The 17503-nt window shown below is 49.2% G+C and overlaps 1 non-coding gene across 1 annotated transcript; it reads right to left on the reverse strand.

The window, feature by feature from the left end:
• Nucleotides 1-2072: 2072 nt before the first annotated feature.
• Nucleotides 2073-2157, reverse strand: Trnar-ucu. The gene is given in 2 exon segments: nt 2073-2108; nt 2121-2157. It is a non-coding gene; the product is annotated as a tRNA-Arg (tRNA).
• Between the last annotated feature and the right edge of the window lie 15346 nt (nt 2158-17503).

The raw sequence follows: 17503 nt of genomic DNA on the forward strand, positions 1-17503 counted from the left end.
ACCTCATGCATGTAGGAATTAATCATAATGTTGGCAATTAGTATAGAAAAGGTTTCTCCTTCCAGCCCATTGATTGCTGGGACAAAACTTGCCTGAAATAAAAATACATTTAATAAGTACAGTATGATTGTCAGACCTAGAAGCAAGGAAAGACTGACAAGTCTAAATTTATGAGTGTATTGAAAAATAACCATAAGCAAAATCAGAAAACAGATTAAAAGAATTTTAATGCCACAAAGAGCTATTTTCCTTAACGTGTTAAAAGGACACTGCAAACCAGTAAGAAAATGTCATCTTAGTAGGTGTGAATGACAATAGAGAAATGAGCACAACTAAAGAACAGATAAGTCAGAAAAAAGTCCAAATTGCCCTATGTATGAAAAGAAGCTTAGGAAGTGGCGCTGTAGCTCAAGCGGTAGAGTGCTCGCCTTAAGCTGAAGAGCTGAGGGACAGCGCCCAGGCCCAGAGTTAAGCCCCGACCGACCAAAAAAAAAAAGCTTAGTTTCTCTCACAAATGCCATGAATCAAAAACTGCAACTAGAAACCATGGGGCAGCAGTCTCACCTCCCTCTGACGACAGTTGAAGGGTGCTGAAACACAGCTGCCAGCCAGCCATAGCAGTGTCCCAAAAACTACTCACTGTGTACAACTATGTAAAAACTAGGTTGTTTACTTGGAAATATTCCTATAGGAAAATAATAGACATTATGGATGTCCGTTTAGATGTTAATCTAACATACTGAAATAAGCATAGCATACTGCTGTCTTAAAAGGGTACATATTACATTATTAAAAGCACCACGTACACAATAACACAACAGAAAAAATTACTGATAACATGCCTTAAAAAATAGCCAGGTGCTCAGGTTAAAGCCTGTAATCCTAGGTTTTCAGGAAGCTATATAATGTGGATACGGACCGGACGGGATGGATAAACAGTAAGGGGAGCGCTGACATTGTCTGATCAAAATGTGCTCTTTACCTGACATAAAACAGTAATCGCTCTCTGTACATCACCTTTATACTAACAATTTTTTAAAATAAAAAATTTAAGAAGTCAAAGTATACCGGCTTGCGGAAGAAATATGGCCAAAAAAAAAAAAGGCTGGAATATGGCAAAACAAAACAGAGGCATTTACTTCTCCCTGCACCTTTCCTGACAGTTTTGGATTTTGTGTCTTGCATAAATCACCTTTTTCATTGTTAGAATAATTTTTTTTTTTTTTTTGCTAGTCCTGGGACTTGAACTCTGGACCTGGGCGCTGTCCCTCAGCTCTTCAGCTCAAGTCTAGCACTCTACCACTTGAGCCGCAGCACCACTTGCTGCTTTTTCTGTGTATGTGGTACTGAGGAATCGAACCCAGGGCTTCCTGCATGGTAGGCCAGCCCCCTAAGCCACCGTCCCGGCCCTGTTACAGTGATTTTTCAATATGATTTAATTTTTTGAATTAAGGTTAACAGAAGGGATGGCCATTTCCTAAGTCAGGCACCGTATGATTCTTTTTGGACGGTGTCACCCTGTAATTCCGTTCTTTCCTTGTGTTATTCGCATCTAATGCACCCCCAAACCTGAGCAAAGCCAAGAGCTGTCCGAGAAAGGACCAAACAGGGATTCCTGCCTCGATTTGACCGCAGGCAGACGGACCCCGGGAGCCTGGGTGCGCTGGGCCGGTGGAGGACGGGGAACGGGGGCCGACCTGACTAAAACGGCGGGCACTGGGGTCCGGAGCGGCCGCCGGGAACCGACCTTTCCGGCCGGGCCTCTGGGCCCGGGACTGCAGTGTCGGCTGACCCACTGTCGGGCTCCGAACCAGAGATGCGGGGCTCCCCCGCGCTTCCATCCAGGCCCACACCTGAGGCCCGCGTCGCTGACACCTCCTTTGCCTCCGCGCCTCCACCGCCGCTTCCGGGGACCTGGATCGGCACCGACCGGACCGGGCCGGGACTGCAGAAGGAGCACAACGAATGCAAGGGAGGTGAGAGCTGGAGACGGAGGCGAGAAAAACAAAGGCCGGAGAGACAGGAGGCCATCGGGGTGGAAAAGACATTTAACACGGGTTGCAAAAACATCACGACTCCGCCGGGACTCGAACCCGGAACCTTTGAATGCCTTCAGCCTCTAGAAGTCCAATGCGCTATCCATTGCGCCACGGAGCCACCTGTTGGAGTTTCCGCGCAGCTGCCGTGTTAAGCCAGAGGCTACGGCCCCGCGCCCTGCCCACCGCCCCCACAGCCGTCTCCCGCCTCCGGGGCCCGGCTGCCGCGCCCCGGACTCTGACAGCTGAGGCTAATGCGGACCACCGGCCGCGGGCGCCGGGCTCCCCGGCTTCCGCGTCTCCCTAAGTCCCGGAACCCCGCGAGCGGAGGGCAGCGGGCCGCGGAGCCGAGCTGGGCGGTGTTGGAGCAGCCGCCGCCGGCCTCGGCCCCCGCCCCGGACCCCGCACACAGATCACGGTGACGCTCGTCCCGGCGACCCCTCCCCGCCCGGACCCCGCCTACCGGGCCTCTCCGGAGACCGCTCCCGCCGCGCCCCCGCGCCGCGGGCCGGGCCGGCCGTTGCGCCGTTGTGCGGGGCCGGTGACGCGGACCCTACGTCGTCCCGGGAGCGGAGCGGCGGAGCAGAGCCGCCGCCCTCGGGCCGCGAGGCGCGGGCAGCGACCCCGGCCCGGCCCGGGCTCCCGCCTCGCCTCCGCGGCCCGAGCCTGCGGCCGCGCGCACGAGCCGTGGCGCCATCTGTGTGCGTGCTTGTGCGTAATTATGTGCGCGGGGTTCGGGAAAACGGGGTTGGGGCCGCACTGCGCTCCCCCACAGACGCAGAGCCCAATTTCAGAGGCACCGGGCTCCGGTGGCCCCGTCCTCCCGGGGCGCTCGTCCCGCCGCCGGGCGCGGCCTCCGCGGAGGGCGCCGCGCAGCCGCCGGGAACCGCGCGCCCCAGACCCGCGTCTGCGAGGGCGGGGGCGCACAGGGGCAGCGGGGAGTGTCGGGGGTGGGGGCCGCCCGGGGATCACAGGGGGCGAGGGCCCGCGGGGGTGCCAGGCGAGGCCGTTCGGAAGTGGAGAGGAACGAATTGGGCCCGTGCGGCTCTTGGGGGCTCCACTGATTCCCATCAACGCCACGCTCGAACGCGACGGCGGAAGGCAGAGCGTGGTTGCTAAGCAACCAGTGCGTCCGGCCGCACCCTGGGCACCGGGTTCCAATCAGCGAGCGGCTCTCCGGCTCCGCCCCCTCGAGCCGCTCTCAGGCCCCGCCCCTCCCGGGAGTCGGGGCGCCGCGCACCGGAGCCCGGCCAGGCGCGGCCCACCCTGCGCTCGCCCCCCGCCCCTCCACCTCCCCTCTCCAGGCTTCGAATGAAATAATAACTGCAACTGTCTTATTTACAGACTAACAGGCTCGCTTGCGACGTTTCGCGGGTCCGAGGGGAAGGACAAAGAGCCTCAGCCGGGGAGGGTCGGCGTGTTTGGATTGGTTCTCTGAACCGGGATTCCCACGGGAACAAAGCATGCGGACCCCAGATGCATGCTTGCACGCCAGACGGCTCGCGTTATTGGGGAGGAATGCTGAGCTTGGAGGACTTGACGTTACAGTAAGCTGTAAGCCATCCTGCTCTTTGTTCCACGGGAGACATTACCTCATCTCCCAGAATTGCTCGCTGCGCACACAACCCTGAGAATCGGCCCAAAGAAAGAGCCAGAGTCTTGCGTTCCGAGCCCATCCAACGAGCGCCTGCGAGGACGCTAATGATGGATCGCCCCTGCAAACTGAGCAGGCCGATTTCCTTCCACCCTGATGTAACAGCGGTCCTGGACAATAAGTGTTGTGTAGATAACAACACTTGTATAGATGGCCTCTGAAAATTCATGCATTACATGCAAGAAGAATCCTTAGAGGCACAGAACTGGCTCCTAAAATAGAATATGGCCATAAGTCGTATATATTTTCACAAATCTTTACTGAACTTGAGCCTATGCGTGGCACAGGTGACATCTTACAGTCTAAGTTCAAATGCAGGAAGAAATACTCAATGCTCCCGTGGAAAATCCAGGCAGGAGAATTTTGCCAGAGGGTGTTGGAGCCATGGTTAAATAATTCAGATTCATATATAAAAGTTCAGGAAGGTGGAATTAGGAAGGAAAGGATATGCTAATAAGGAAAGATGTTCCTGTGTTCAGGTACAATAAAACTTGAATAAATGAAGTTTAGATACTTGTTTCTTCCACCTGTTAATACTAAAAAAATAAAAATTAAAAAAGCCCTGTGTCTCTGCCATGGAAAATAATACTGGGATACAAGAGAATGCGGGGAACCCAGATTTGAACAAAACACCTTTGTAACTATCAAGTTTGTTCTTGAAGATTAGAAAAGGAATTGTGAGTTCTATAGGCAATAAAAAGAATTTGGTCGCCCTCTGAGGAGAAAAATCCAGTGAGCTACCCTTTTACAAATTAAACAACTAATTTCTTCAACTGCAGCAATTATGTATGTACACGATGAAGGAAGAATTCCTATAGAGGAAAAAAAAAATAGCCTCTTCTTGCCAGCAGAGGGAAGCAAAGCACGGGAAGCTTGCAGGGAGCCGATCTCTGCCCTACTGCCCTTCCCTGCACACACACCAAAAATCCCTTAAACATTACCTTTTGTTGATCATTGGGAGTTCACAATACCGACCTGCTGTCTGCTGTAATACATTTCAGGTTTGTACAGCAGGATTATTTTCAAATAAGTATCCTCAGATAAGTACATACTACTCATAATTAAACACACCTCAAAAAGAAATCTTCCAAGTCTAGTGTGTTGGTTTTTTGTTGTTGTTGTTGGTAGTGGTGGTGGTCTTGTTTTTTAAGGCAATACCTCTGGTAATAGCAAGTTAGGATTATAGGCTTTGGAGTTAAGTTTCTGATACTCAAATCTTTTGATTATGTCACTTGTTTGAAGGCCTTGATCCTTCACTTCTCTAAGCCTTTTCCTTATCTGAGAAATCTCCAAGCTGTTAAAAGGATGCTGGGAGTTCATCTTTACAAGAATTTGTTTCAGCCCCGGCACAAGTTACTGGCATGAGTTAAACTTAAATGTGGGGGGCTGGGAAGGTGGCTCAGTGGTAGACCACTTGCCTTGCATGCCTGAGGCCCTGGGTTCGATTCCTCAGCACCACATAAGCAAAAAGAAAAAAGCTGGAAGTGGTGCTGTGGCTCAAGTGGTAGAGTGCTAGCCTTGAGCTGAAGAGCTGAGGGACAGCGCCCAGGCCCAGAGTTCAGGCCCCACTACTGGACCCAAAAGAAAAAAAATCTTAAATATGGAACAGTTGTTTGCTATGACTGTTATTGGTATCCATCTCAATAAAGAAATCTCTTCTAGAGGAATAAAGTTAAGTTCAGATGGAGCAGCAGCCGAATTCGTTGCAACCCGTGTGCTTCCCACGTCTCCACCTTTCTACCACACTCCTGCCCAGACATCAAGCATACTGTTTGTTACTAAGAACATTTAGCTCCTCACCTGAAAACATTCTGCCATGTGCCTCAAAGATTCCCCCACAGCTCTTCTTGAAACTTTCCAACAACACGGTTTCCCAAAGTAGGTGTGCAGGCCATCCCTAAAGAACTTACTTCTGGGGGTTTGAGAAGGTGGCTCAGTGGTAGAGTGCTTGCCTTGCATGCATGAGGCCCTGGGTTCGATTCCTCAGGACCAGTAAGCAGAAAAAGCCGGAAGTGGGACTGAGTGGTAGAGCGCTAGCCTTGAGCTGAAGAGCTGAGGGACAGCACCCAGGCCCAGAGTTCAGGCCCCACGACCAGAAAAAAAAAAAGAACTTACTTCTGTATTGCCATACAAAATCTGGAGAATTTAAGCAACAACATCATGTAATGTTGAGTTTCAGCTAGGCCAATAACTGAACTATACAAGGTGTCAGAATGGAATAGGGATTGGGTTCCCATGGTTCACAATGTAATTCTGGCTACTCAGGAGGCTGAGATCTTAGGATGGTAGTTCAAAGCCAGCCCAGGCAGAAAATATGTGTGTGTGTGTGTGTGTGTGTGTGTGTGTGTGTGTGTGTGTGTGTGTGTGTGTGTGTGTGTGTACTAGAGCTTGAACTCCAGGTCTTGGTGCTGTCCCTTAGCTTTTTTGCTCAAGGCTAGTTCTACCACTTGAGCCATAATTCCACAGTCCAGGTTTTTGCTAATTAATTGGAGATAAAGAATCTCACAGACACTTTCCTGCCTGGACTGGCTTCAAATTACAACCCTCAGATTTTAGCCTCCTGAGTAACTAGGACTACAGACGGGAGCCACAGGTACCTGACTTCAATACTCACATCTTAAAACTCCATAGAAATCACAGAACCATTCTGATTTATTGGGCTCCCAAAAAATGACCTTATGACCTTTCTTGTTCCACTGTGTGGGAAGCTGGGGAAGAAAAGTTACAATGTTACATGTCCACAGACCATCCCAGAACAAGCAGAAGAAACACTCCAGACTGCCTTCCTTCCTCACAGTCAAAGGTCTGGGCAGAGGACCTCAGCTAGATCATGGACCAGCACGGGCTACAAATTGATGAATGAAAACAGGTAGAAGCCTCTGCACTCCCAGGATTCCAGCTGTTGCCCCTACCCACCACTGATACCAACAGTCCCTTGCGGGCACAGATCTTTGTGGTCATCAGCTCTCTGAATCTACTAGCATCATTACCCATTCTTTTGATCAGTTGCCATTGCTTTAGAATGTCATTTGTTTCACCCTGTCTCCATCATGTTCTAGCAGAACAGAAAAGACATCTAAATATACTCAAACTGTAGTTTCAGCCTAATAACTAACTCACTTTACTTGCTAATCCAATTTCTGCCCTTTTCTTTTGCCAGTATTAGAAGTTTGAACTTAGTGTCTTGCCCTTTTGCTCAGCTTGCTTGTACAGGGCTGGTGTTCTACCACCTGAGTCATGCTTCCAGCCCTGCAGAGTGCTGTTTATTTGAGACAGAGTGTCACTGCCATAGACTTTTCTTAACCAAGCTGCCAGCCTAATTTTAATTATGCATGTATGACTTGGTTTGGTTGGTTTTGTTTTTGCTAGTCCTGGGGCTTGTGCACTCAGGGCCTGGGCACTGTCCCTGAGCTTCTTTTGCTCAAGGCTAGCACACCACCACTTGAGCCATAGTGCCATTTTTTCTGTGTATGTGGTGCTGAGGAATGGAACCCAAGGAGGCTTCATGCATGCAAGGCAAGAATTCTACCACTGAGCCACATTCCCAGCCAGTTTGTTTTTTAACTTATTTTTTAAAAAACAGCTTTGTAGGTTTTTTTCCCCTTTCATTTCTGCTCCCCTCTCTTCCTCCCTGCCTTCTGCCCCTCATCTCCCCATTCAAGGAACTAAGAGCAACTTTTCCACTTGAGACAGGCAAGGTCACTCTCCTCCTCATCCCACTGAGCATAGGAGTGAAGGAACGTTCAGGACAGCCCTAAAGACAAGGCCAGGACATGAGGAAACGAGCAACTCCAAGGCCAGGCCTCTCGCCATGGCTATCTGAAGGCCCAAGCTCTACCTAACACCCTCCACACAGCAACCTCCACACTGAAGTCTCTGTCTTCCTCAATTTTCTTGGCAAAATTAATCAACCTTTACTTCCTATTCTCCAAAACCATGCTCTGGTTATTTAGGAACTGCCATCAGATTCACAGGACTGCATTTTTCAGTATCAACAGCAGAGTATGGGAGAATTGATTTTTTTTTGCAGGTGAGAGTAGTTTCCCAGCCACCCATTCCCCACCCTGAAACCCCAAGGTCTCATCATTAAAGCTGGGGCTGGCTGTCAGTGGGACAGGCTGGCTTGTCTTTTCCTGTTGTCTCTGGCAAGGCAGACAGCTTGGTTTGGTGGGAGTCATAGGGACATTTCTTCATCCATGTCACCTCGCTGAGATGGAGATGCTGACTTCTGTGAACAGGATTGGCTGAGCTGCTCACCCCTGACATGACAGGAAAGGCTAAAGAATAGTAGTTCATTGTATGAACAAATTACTACAGACCCTAGCAGGTTAAAATACTAAATGTCATTTATTTTTCCTTCACAATTTCTTTCTTTTTGCTTTTCTTTTGTCAGTAGTGGGACTTGAACTCTGGGCCTAAGCACTGTCCCTCAGCTTTTCAGCTCAAGGCGAGTGCTCTACCACTTGAGCCAGAGCACCACTGGTGGTTTATTGGCTATAAGAATCTCATGGACTGTCCTCTGGGCTGGCTTTGAACTGTGATCCTCAAATTTCAGCCTCCTAAGTAGCTAGGATTATAGGTGTGAACCACCCACACCTGGCTTCCCTCATAATTTCTGTAGGTCATAAAACAGCTTAGCTTAGTAGTTCTGGCTCAAGGTCTCTCATGAAGTTGTCTGGGGCTGGGAGTCTTGCTTCTAGGATGACTCAGTAACATGGGTGATGGCAAGAAGCCTCAGTTCTTCCCACATAGAGCCCCCCACCCACAAGGGCTTTGTCCCCAAGAAAAGAGGGAAGGAAGAAAGAGGTGGAAACACTCATTTTAGAATCTAGCCTAGAAAGTCACCAGCACTTCTATTCTCTGGGTCACACCATGCAACCATGCCACAGTATGAACTGGTGCCATCTTGGAGGCTGGCTTCTACAGCATTTGCAACTTTGGTCCTGCCAGTACAACATGGCATATAATCTTCCCACTCCACTCTACTTGACAAACTCAGAGAAAGACAGCTGAAGGGATTCAGTTTTGTTCTTCTCCTTCCTACTTACTTTCACAGAGTTGGAAGCTTCCATGACTGAGAGACTTGGGCTTGACTCAGACTTGATATCCAAGCCATCCATCTGAAGGAGGCTCACAGGCATGTCCTTGCTCTACCATTCTTTGGTATTTGTTCACTCCTTAAAATGTGTGTGTGTGTGTGTGTGTGCGCGCACACATGTGTGTGTACCAGTCTTTAGGCTTGAACTCAAGGTGTGGGCACTGTCCCTTAGTCTTTTTTTTTTTTTCTCAAGACTAGCCCTTTACCACTTGAGTCACAGTTCTACTTGTGGACTTTCCTACCTGTGCTGGCTTTGAACTGTGATCAGCCTCCTGAGTAGCTAGGATTACAGGTGTGAGCCACTGGCACCCAGCAAGTTTGTGGGGGGGGGGGCGCTAAGCAAAAGCTCCCTAGGCCAGGTGCTGGTGGCTCACACCTATCCTAGCTATTCAAGAGGCTGAGATATGAGGACGGAGTTTCAAAGCCAGCCTGAGCAGGAAAGTCCCTGAGACTCGTATCTCCAATTAACTACCAAAAAGCCAGGAATGGCATTGTGGCTCAGTGGTAGAGCACTAGCCTTGAGCACAAAAGTTCAGGGACAGTGCCCAGGCCCTGGAGTTCAACACACACACACACACACACACACACACACACACACACACACACAAGCTCCCTGTAGGCCAGGAGTAGAATATGCAGGAAGCTACTCTGTAGCTCCTGAAAGCAAACAGAGAGGGCGTAGGCTGGATTTTCAGGACCAGGCAACTGTGGTGATGGCCAGTACAGGCTGTCAGCGGTGCCAGGGAGAGCTGCCAGTTCAGAGGTGACACTAAGAGGATTACAGGCCTGAGCCACCAGCACCCAGCCCACACCATTTATTTGACACTAGCATTACACCAGTCAATATCTCCCTCTTTTCGGGACTAAACCAGTTTAGGAAATGAGACTGTGGCCCTGAGCTAGAGTTGGGGGTCTGGGTGTGGCCCTCAGGAATCTCGTGCTGTCTCAGTGAGCTGGTTGCCTGTGTACCACCTCCCTGGCTTGTTCTTGCATGTGGTGACAATGTTAGACACCACTGGGATACCCTGAGACTCCATTCCAGAACTGCCTAACCCTCCAGGGGACTTAGCCCTGTAATTGGGGTTGGTTGCTAAGCGGAAGGAGATGGCTTGCAGCAAAACCCAGGTAGGGAGCCCTAGCTAAGTCCAACAAAGCTGCCTCTTACACCTCCTGCTCAGGATGCCTGTGTTCTCCCATGGAGAGGGGGAGGGGACCAGGTACCCCTCCCCATGTCCACCCCTGCCACCTGGGCACACAGAACAAAGCACAGAGGAAATGTTTAAATCGGATTAAGTGCTCTTTTTTTTTAATGAAAGAGAAGAGGAGGAGGAGGAAGGGCCCTGGGAGGCAACTTTGGGCTACATACTGGGGAGAGGGAACAGGAGACAAAGAGGTTAGTGTGTTAGTGTAGGAGAAAGCCTGGGGGGGAACGAAAGCCAGGAAACAGAGTGAGTGGGGAAAGAGAACCATGAAGAAAGAAGGAGGGCTGTGCCAGGAGGAGGTGGAGGGCATGGGGAGCAGGGGAGGGCATGTGGCACGTGCGGCAGGCATGAAGACCACAACAGCTGCCAAGACATGGTCAGTGCCCTCCAGACAGAGCTGCCCTCCGAAGCCTGGAGATCACAATGGCCCTGAGCCTCTATGATGGAGAGGGCCAGCCCAGGCTCACCCCTGGTTTCCTGGCACAGAACAAGACCCCACTCCTTTGGCCCACAGGCCCATGGGTGAACTGCTTCCGGCTGCTGGCATGTGTCCCAGCACAGGGGGACTTAGAGTGAGAAAGCAGTCCTTGCTATCCGTGGTGCCTTGTTCTTTGCTACTAACATCCACAGGAGCGGCGAAGCTGGATAGATGGAGCTGATGTTGCTGGCCAGGAATGGGATCTCCATGATTGCTTCTGCACAGTAAGGACCTGGTGCAGGGTAGGTGTCCTGGTCAAAAAAGGGGAGCATCCAGCACAGCATACTCACTGCAGTGCACTTGTAACAAGAAAGGTTTGGGGCTGAGAAGGTGGCTTAATGGTAGAGTGCTTGCCACCCATGCATGAAACCCTGGGTTCAATTCCTCAGTACCACATACACAGATAAAAGCCAGAAGTGGTGCTGTGGCTCCAGTGGTAGAGCACTAGTCTACCTGCCCAGGCCCTGAGTTCAAACCCCAAGACTGGCAGAAAAAGAAAAAGAAAAGGTTTGGAATCAAGCTAAATGTCTTCTAATGTTGTTAGTAGAATTTGCAGATGGGCATCTGTTGATGCCATGGAAACTAGTGTCAGAATGGAATTCCAAAATGTGTGTGTGTGTGTGTGTGTGTGTGTGTGTGTGTGTGTGTATGTGTGTGTGTGTTGCCCAAAAAAGACCACCACATGGTTCAGGCAGAAAAGAATTTATTGGGAGAGCCAAACTGCCAACTGTACTCTAGGGTAGGGTGTAGCGTGAAGCAGCGTGAAACAGAGATTATATAAGGAAGGAGGGAAGGAGGCATGGCCACAGTGGATGAGGAAGTGACCTCAGAGAATGAGGAAGTGACCTCACAGCCTGGGGTACCTCCCACTGCCCCCTGGTACGCAGCAGCCCCGTGACCAGTTACCTGGGCCACAGGCTGAGTGGGGACTTCTGGGGAGGGCCACATGCAGTTGTGCACAGAGAGAGAAAACAAAAACAAAGGGAAGGGGCCCTTTTTTTCCCTGGTGGACCTAACATGCTGGTCCTGGGCTTGAACTCAGTCAGGGCCTGGGCACTACCCTTGAGCTTTTTTTGTTTAAGGCTAGCGTTCTACCACTTGAGCCACACACAGCTCCCACTTTTTCTTGTTGGTTAGCTGGAGATAATCATCTCACAGACTTTCCTGCCACAGCTTTCTTAGAACTTCGATCCTTGGCTCTCAGCTGAGTAGCTAGGATGACAGGCATGGGCCACCAGCACCCAGCCCAAGCCATTTATTTGACACATTTCAAATGGTGCTAGCATTTATACTAGCCAGTGTCTGGCTCTTTTCAAGGCTAAGGATGGAATTCAGGGCCTTGGACATGTTAGGCAAATCTTCCAACCCTAAGCTTCATCTCTGCACTCTCTAGAGCTATGATCTTCAAGGTAGACAGCTTCGTGTATACTACAGACATTTGGGGGGCGTGGGGGAGGAGTTCTTCGGCTATCACCTCTGAACTGTACGTTCAAAGAGTGTCTCTAAATAGAAGTTAAAGCACCTGTCCGTGATTTCCTTGCCCCCACCCCTGGGGCAGGCTGGCTGTCTCCTGGTCCCTCCCTTAGCAGTCACCCGGATGAAATCAAGGCAAGGCGGCTTTGCTCCAGGCCCTGCTGGGCACCCTGGCCCTCTCTGAGTATCAGAGGATTTCAAGTTAATGGATCTCTGAGGGAGTCACAAGGGAAGATGGCAGATTTACCCACCGAGGTCCTCTCCATGTGGAAAGTTAAGTGATCATTCGAAGGTTCCCTCAGCTCAGTACTGGTGACTTAAGACAAGATATAGTATTTGACTTGTGACCCAGCCCCTAGCACAGTTCCTAGAACCTTCGTTTTGCGGGGAGCTCTGATCTGGTTGCTAGGAGTACTTTTTGTTACAATCTTGGTTTCAGGCTCTGGTTTCTAACACAAAGCGTTAAGACTCATGATGGCTGGAGAGATAAAGGAGTCATTTTGTGTATTAATGAAATAACTTGGGGGCTGGGAATGTGGCTTAGTGGTAGAGTGCTTGCCTCCCATGCATGAAGCCCTGGGTTTGATTCCTCAGTACAACATACACAGAAAAAGCTGGAAGTGGTGCTGTGGCTCAAGTGGTAGTGCACTAGACTTGAGCAAAAGAAGCTCAGGGACAGAGCCTAGGCCCTGAGTTCAAGCCCCAGGACTGGCAAATAAAAAATTAAAAACTGAGGTGACTACTGTACATTAGCTTCAGGAGGTGCACAGGACCAGCCATGGGATGAGAAGGTTGGAACTTTCCTCTCTGCTCCTCAACTTCCTGGGGAACGGAGAGCAATTCAGCTCAACCACCATCGGCATTGCCTATGGAATGACCACCATAAAACTCCAGACAAGTTCATGCCACCATCTTCTGGGTTGGCGAACATCACCATGTGCCAGGTGGGAGAGTGTCCTGAGGAAGAGTGGATGCTTGGCCCCCATCCTCACCTTCTCTGCCCTATGCCTCCCCCTCCTTTGGCTGACCCTGAGTTATCTTACCATTGTAACCCAACAATAATAGCAAACTAGCTTCCTGAGTCCTAAGGATGGGGATTGTGGGAGTCTCTGACCCCAGTCAGAAGCGGGAGACAGTAGGGACTTGGGACTGATTTGTGAAAGGGAAGTGGCTTGTTGGGGGGGGAGGGATGGGCTTAGCCACTAACTCGCCTGCAGTTAGTTCTAAGTTAGTTGGAGGACCCCTGGTTGGTTGTTGGCAGTGTTGAGAATTGTTTGACATAGAAAGCCCCCACTTGCTGGATGTCACTCTTGTTGAAGGCAGGAAAACCACTTTCTTTTTTTGTCAGTGGTGGGGCTTGAACTCAGGGCTTGGGTGCTGTTCCTGAGCTCTTTTGCTCAAGGCTAGTACTTTACCACTTTGAGCCATAGGGCTACTTCCGGTTTTCTGGTGGTTCATTGGAGAGAAGAGTCTCACAGACATTCCTGCTCAGGCTGGCTTTAAACCCTGATCCTTAGATTCTCCTGAATAGCTAGGATTACAGACATGAGCCACTGGCTAGGAAAACCATTTTTTTTTTTGGCTGTTTTTTCTAATGTTTCCTGCTGCATAAGCTCAGGCTCTGCTGGACAGGTTTGGTGTGTTGGGGTGGGGTAGACTCTTTAACATTTCAAAAAGATTAACTTCTCAAATGGGCCTGAATTTCTTTTATAAATTGCACAGTTTTGTTATGTCCTATGAGCTATATTTTAGGATTGGGATTTGATCTACTCTCAAGTGATTAAATGCTAAGAAGGAAAAAAAAAAGAATCCAGGAAAGAGCTAAGAATGTAATACAGTAGCACAGTTTCTGTATTGTTCACTGTGCCCCATATATTTACAGAACTAAAAGCTGGTTGGCTCAATGGCTGGCGGGGGTGGGGGTGGGGTAAATGGGGGAAGTAGGGGGTATCTGCTGACCCAGAAAAGTGATTCTGAAGTCATTCTGAAAAGATCATTATAACAAGAAGTTGATTGGTCTATAATGAATGTTTAATTAATCCTTTTTTGTTTCTCTCTCTCGCACACACACACACACACACACACACACACACACACACACACACACACACTGCTAATGCTGAGTTCTCACCATTGTCAGCACTGTTTTCAGAGTTCCTGCTCATCTGCCTGTTTAATCACTACAGGAAGTCAGGGCTCAGCCCTCTGGGGACTCCTCACCTTACTACGAAAGCCCACAATTCCTCAGCATCCACATTGTTCTCCTCAGCACTCAGACACATCCCAAATCTACTTCATTCTAGTCTCTGTCTCTTCAGAAGAACATAAGCTGTGGTGAGGACTCCATTTCCTACCTAGCACCCAGAAATGCCTGGCCCTTTTCCATGCTAAGTAGTTGATACATAATGGGAACTGCTCTTGCCCAACTGACAAGTGAGGAAACTGAGGCCTGGAGGCAGAGAAGATTCCCTTGCTGGGATCACAGCTAGGGGGCAGCAGAACTGAACTACAAACCCAGAAGATTCTGCCCTGGGAGCACGCACCCTATGGTGATGATAGAGGTTAGCTCAGGTGGCCAGCAAGCGAAGGGCAGGCAGAGCATAGTCAGTGCCCGCAGTGAGTACGCTGCTCAGGAAGGAAAGAGAGCCCCAGGGGGAATGGTGGCCCCGAAGAGGAGCGCCAGCTCCTTGACTCTGTGTTTCCCTCTAATCCTGACATAAGTACCATCACTTAGAAACCATCAGACATTCTAAACTGTATGCCAAGCACTGAGCTAGACATGTGGAAAAAGAGATGCCTGCGCCCAAGGAGCTTGTAATTGTAAAGCACAAAGATGGACAGCAAAAACACAGCCTGCCGGCAGTGGCTCCTGCCTGTAATCCTAGCGACTCAGGAGGCTGAGATCTGAGGAGCACAGTTCAAAGCCAGCCCAAGCAGGAAAGTCTATGAGACTCTTACCTCCAGCTAACCACACACACACACACACACACACACACACACACACACACACACGCTACGAGGGAATTTAATAAGATAATATGATAATATATATAAAAACCACTTCCTAGCATGCCCAAGGTGCAGTAGCTTTCTACAGCTATAAAAGAGACTCACCAGGAATACGGGCTCTGAGCCTCAGCAATCAGAATGCAGTGGCGGGCCAAGGTGCCCCTGGCCACATTAAGGCTGGCAGAAGTAAGACAGGAAGCCTCAACTATAACATAAAGCAATAGCTCCGGTTTTGGCAGCAGTTTCACAGGAAGTGGAGGACCAGGGAGGCAAATGACCCAGGAGTAAATGTCACTCATCCAGGAAGGTTCGCCCTCCAGACTCAGGACAGGGGCTCTGGCTCTATTATTCAAGGATGTTGGTTTTCCTTTTGCTTCTTCTGGTTTCTTCTGCTGTTTTCTTGCCCGCTCCCTGAAGACAGTTTCAGGACTCTTGGCAAAATACAAGCTAGTACCTGTTTTTATAATTATAGTTAAGATTTTTTGGGGGCATTTTGTTTTGTGATGCCTTTTTTTCTTGCATTCTTGGATATATTGGTGCTAGATGATTGTTTTGACGTTGTCAATCAAGAACTCAGTGGGCAAGAGCTAGGCTGCCTTCAGTATTATCACCAGTGGCTGGTTGAAGCGGTTTTCATTCCTAAAGGACTTGAGGAGTTACTCACTAATGAAAGCATAGAGCTAGAAATTGCAACAGAATTTCAAAGTATGGCTTGAGGGATACTGTCTGGAAAAAAAACATAAAAGGATTCTCTTGTCAATTCTTAAGGAAAGTTATGCTGTCATTAAAGGCAGATAAACAAACAAGATGAAAAGAAAACAATAACAGCAACAAAGACAAAAACCTCTTGTTTCCATTTCCTGGAGTTCATTTGGAAAAATATTATTTTGTATGATGAGATGCACATAGATATTGCACCTTTGTGTTCTTCTAAGAGTATCCTCCTTTGGCTTCACTGTGTACAAATCCCTAGAGATCTGTATAATTTATCATGTATTTTAGAGCTAGCTTCTGCATACAAGAGAAAACATGCACCATTTGTCTCTCTGAGCATGGCTTACCTCTCGTAACATGATTTGTTCTGAGTCCATCTATTTCCCTGCAAATCACAGGAGATTATTTTGATATATGGTCCTAACTTTGATCCCCAGCACCACCAAACCAAACCAAACCAAACTAAAAATCAAATCCACATCAGCCTTGCACAACCTGCTTCCCAGGTGTGTGTGTGTGTGTGTGTGTGTGTGTGTGTGTGAATGAATGTGTGTGCACGCATGTATGCCAGTGTTTCATGATCAAATTCCTTTTTTGGGGGGGGGGTCCAGTCATGGAGCCTGAACTCTGGGCCTGGGCGCTGTCCCTCAGCTCTTCAGCTCAAGGTTAGTGCTCTACCATTTGAACCACAGCACCACTTCCGGCTTTTTTCTTTTTGCTTATGTGGTGCTGAGGAATCGAACCCAGGGCCTCAGGCATGCAAGGCAAGCACTCTACCACTGAGCCACTTTCCCAGCCCCCAATAATCAAATTCTTGAAGGTAAATTTGAGTAAGAAAAGAAATAATGATGTTTGTGCTGAGAAATGTTTGTCTTTCTTCATCAGCGTATTTCTCATAATTCTCTGTGCTTCTCAGAGCCTAGTAAATGAATCTCTGGTGTCCTGGGGGACCACTAGATAAACATAAAGCAATGAAAAAGGGCCCTCAGGGAGTGGACAATGTGGCTAAGAAGCATAGTGAGATGAGTAGTGTCCACATCCACAAGGCCTGGGGACCTCATTTGTCACATGACTGCTACTCTGCTTGGTTTTTTCACCATTCAACTGTGTACATTCTATGGGGCAAGTGGTACTTCCTGTGGCCCATGTAGCCCAGTGCTGTGCCAGGAATATAGTTAGTGCTTGATTAATATTAGGCTCATGGCTAGGCACTGGTGGCTCATGTCTGTAATACTAGTTGCTCAGGAGACTGAGATTTGAGGATCACGCCAGCCTGGGCAGAAAAGTCCCTGAGACTCTTTTTTTTTTTGGTTGGTCGTGGGGCTTGAACTCTGGGCCTGGGCGCTATCCCTCAGCTCTTCAGCTCAAGGCGAGCGCTCTACCACTTAAGCTACAGCGCCACTTCCGGTTTTCTGGTGGTTTTATTGGAGATAGGAGTCTCATGGTCTCTCCTGCCCGGGCTGGCTTTGAACCTCGATCCTCAGATCTCAGCCTCCTGAGTAGCTAGGATTACAGGCGTGAGCCACCAGCGCCCGGCCCCTGAGACTCTTATTTTCAACAAACTACTCAGAAAAATCTAGAAATGGTGCTGTGGCTCAAAAGCTGGAGTGCTTTTGAGCAAAAAAAAAAAACCTCAGGGACAGTGCCCAGGCCCTGAGTTTAAACTCCCAAGACCAGCACAATCAATCAATCAATCAATCGGCTCATGCCTGTAATCCTAGTACTTGTGACCCTGAGATCAGAAGGATCATGGTTTGAGTCTAGTCATAGCAACTCAAGACCTCTTCCCAACAAATAGCTGGATGCACTGGCATGCACCTGTTATCCTACCTAGGACAG

Source organism: Dipodomys spectabilis, unplaced genomic scaffold, assembly GCF_019054845.1.
Source record: "Dipodomys spectabilis isolate Male_0828 unplaced genomic scaffold, ASM1905484v1 ptg000002l, whole genome shotgun sequence".
NCBI classification, from domain to species: domain Eukaryota; kingdom Metazoa; phylum Chordata; class Mammalia; order Rodentia; family Heteromyidae; genus Dipodomys; species Dipodomys spectabilis.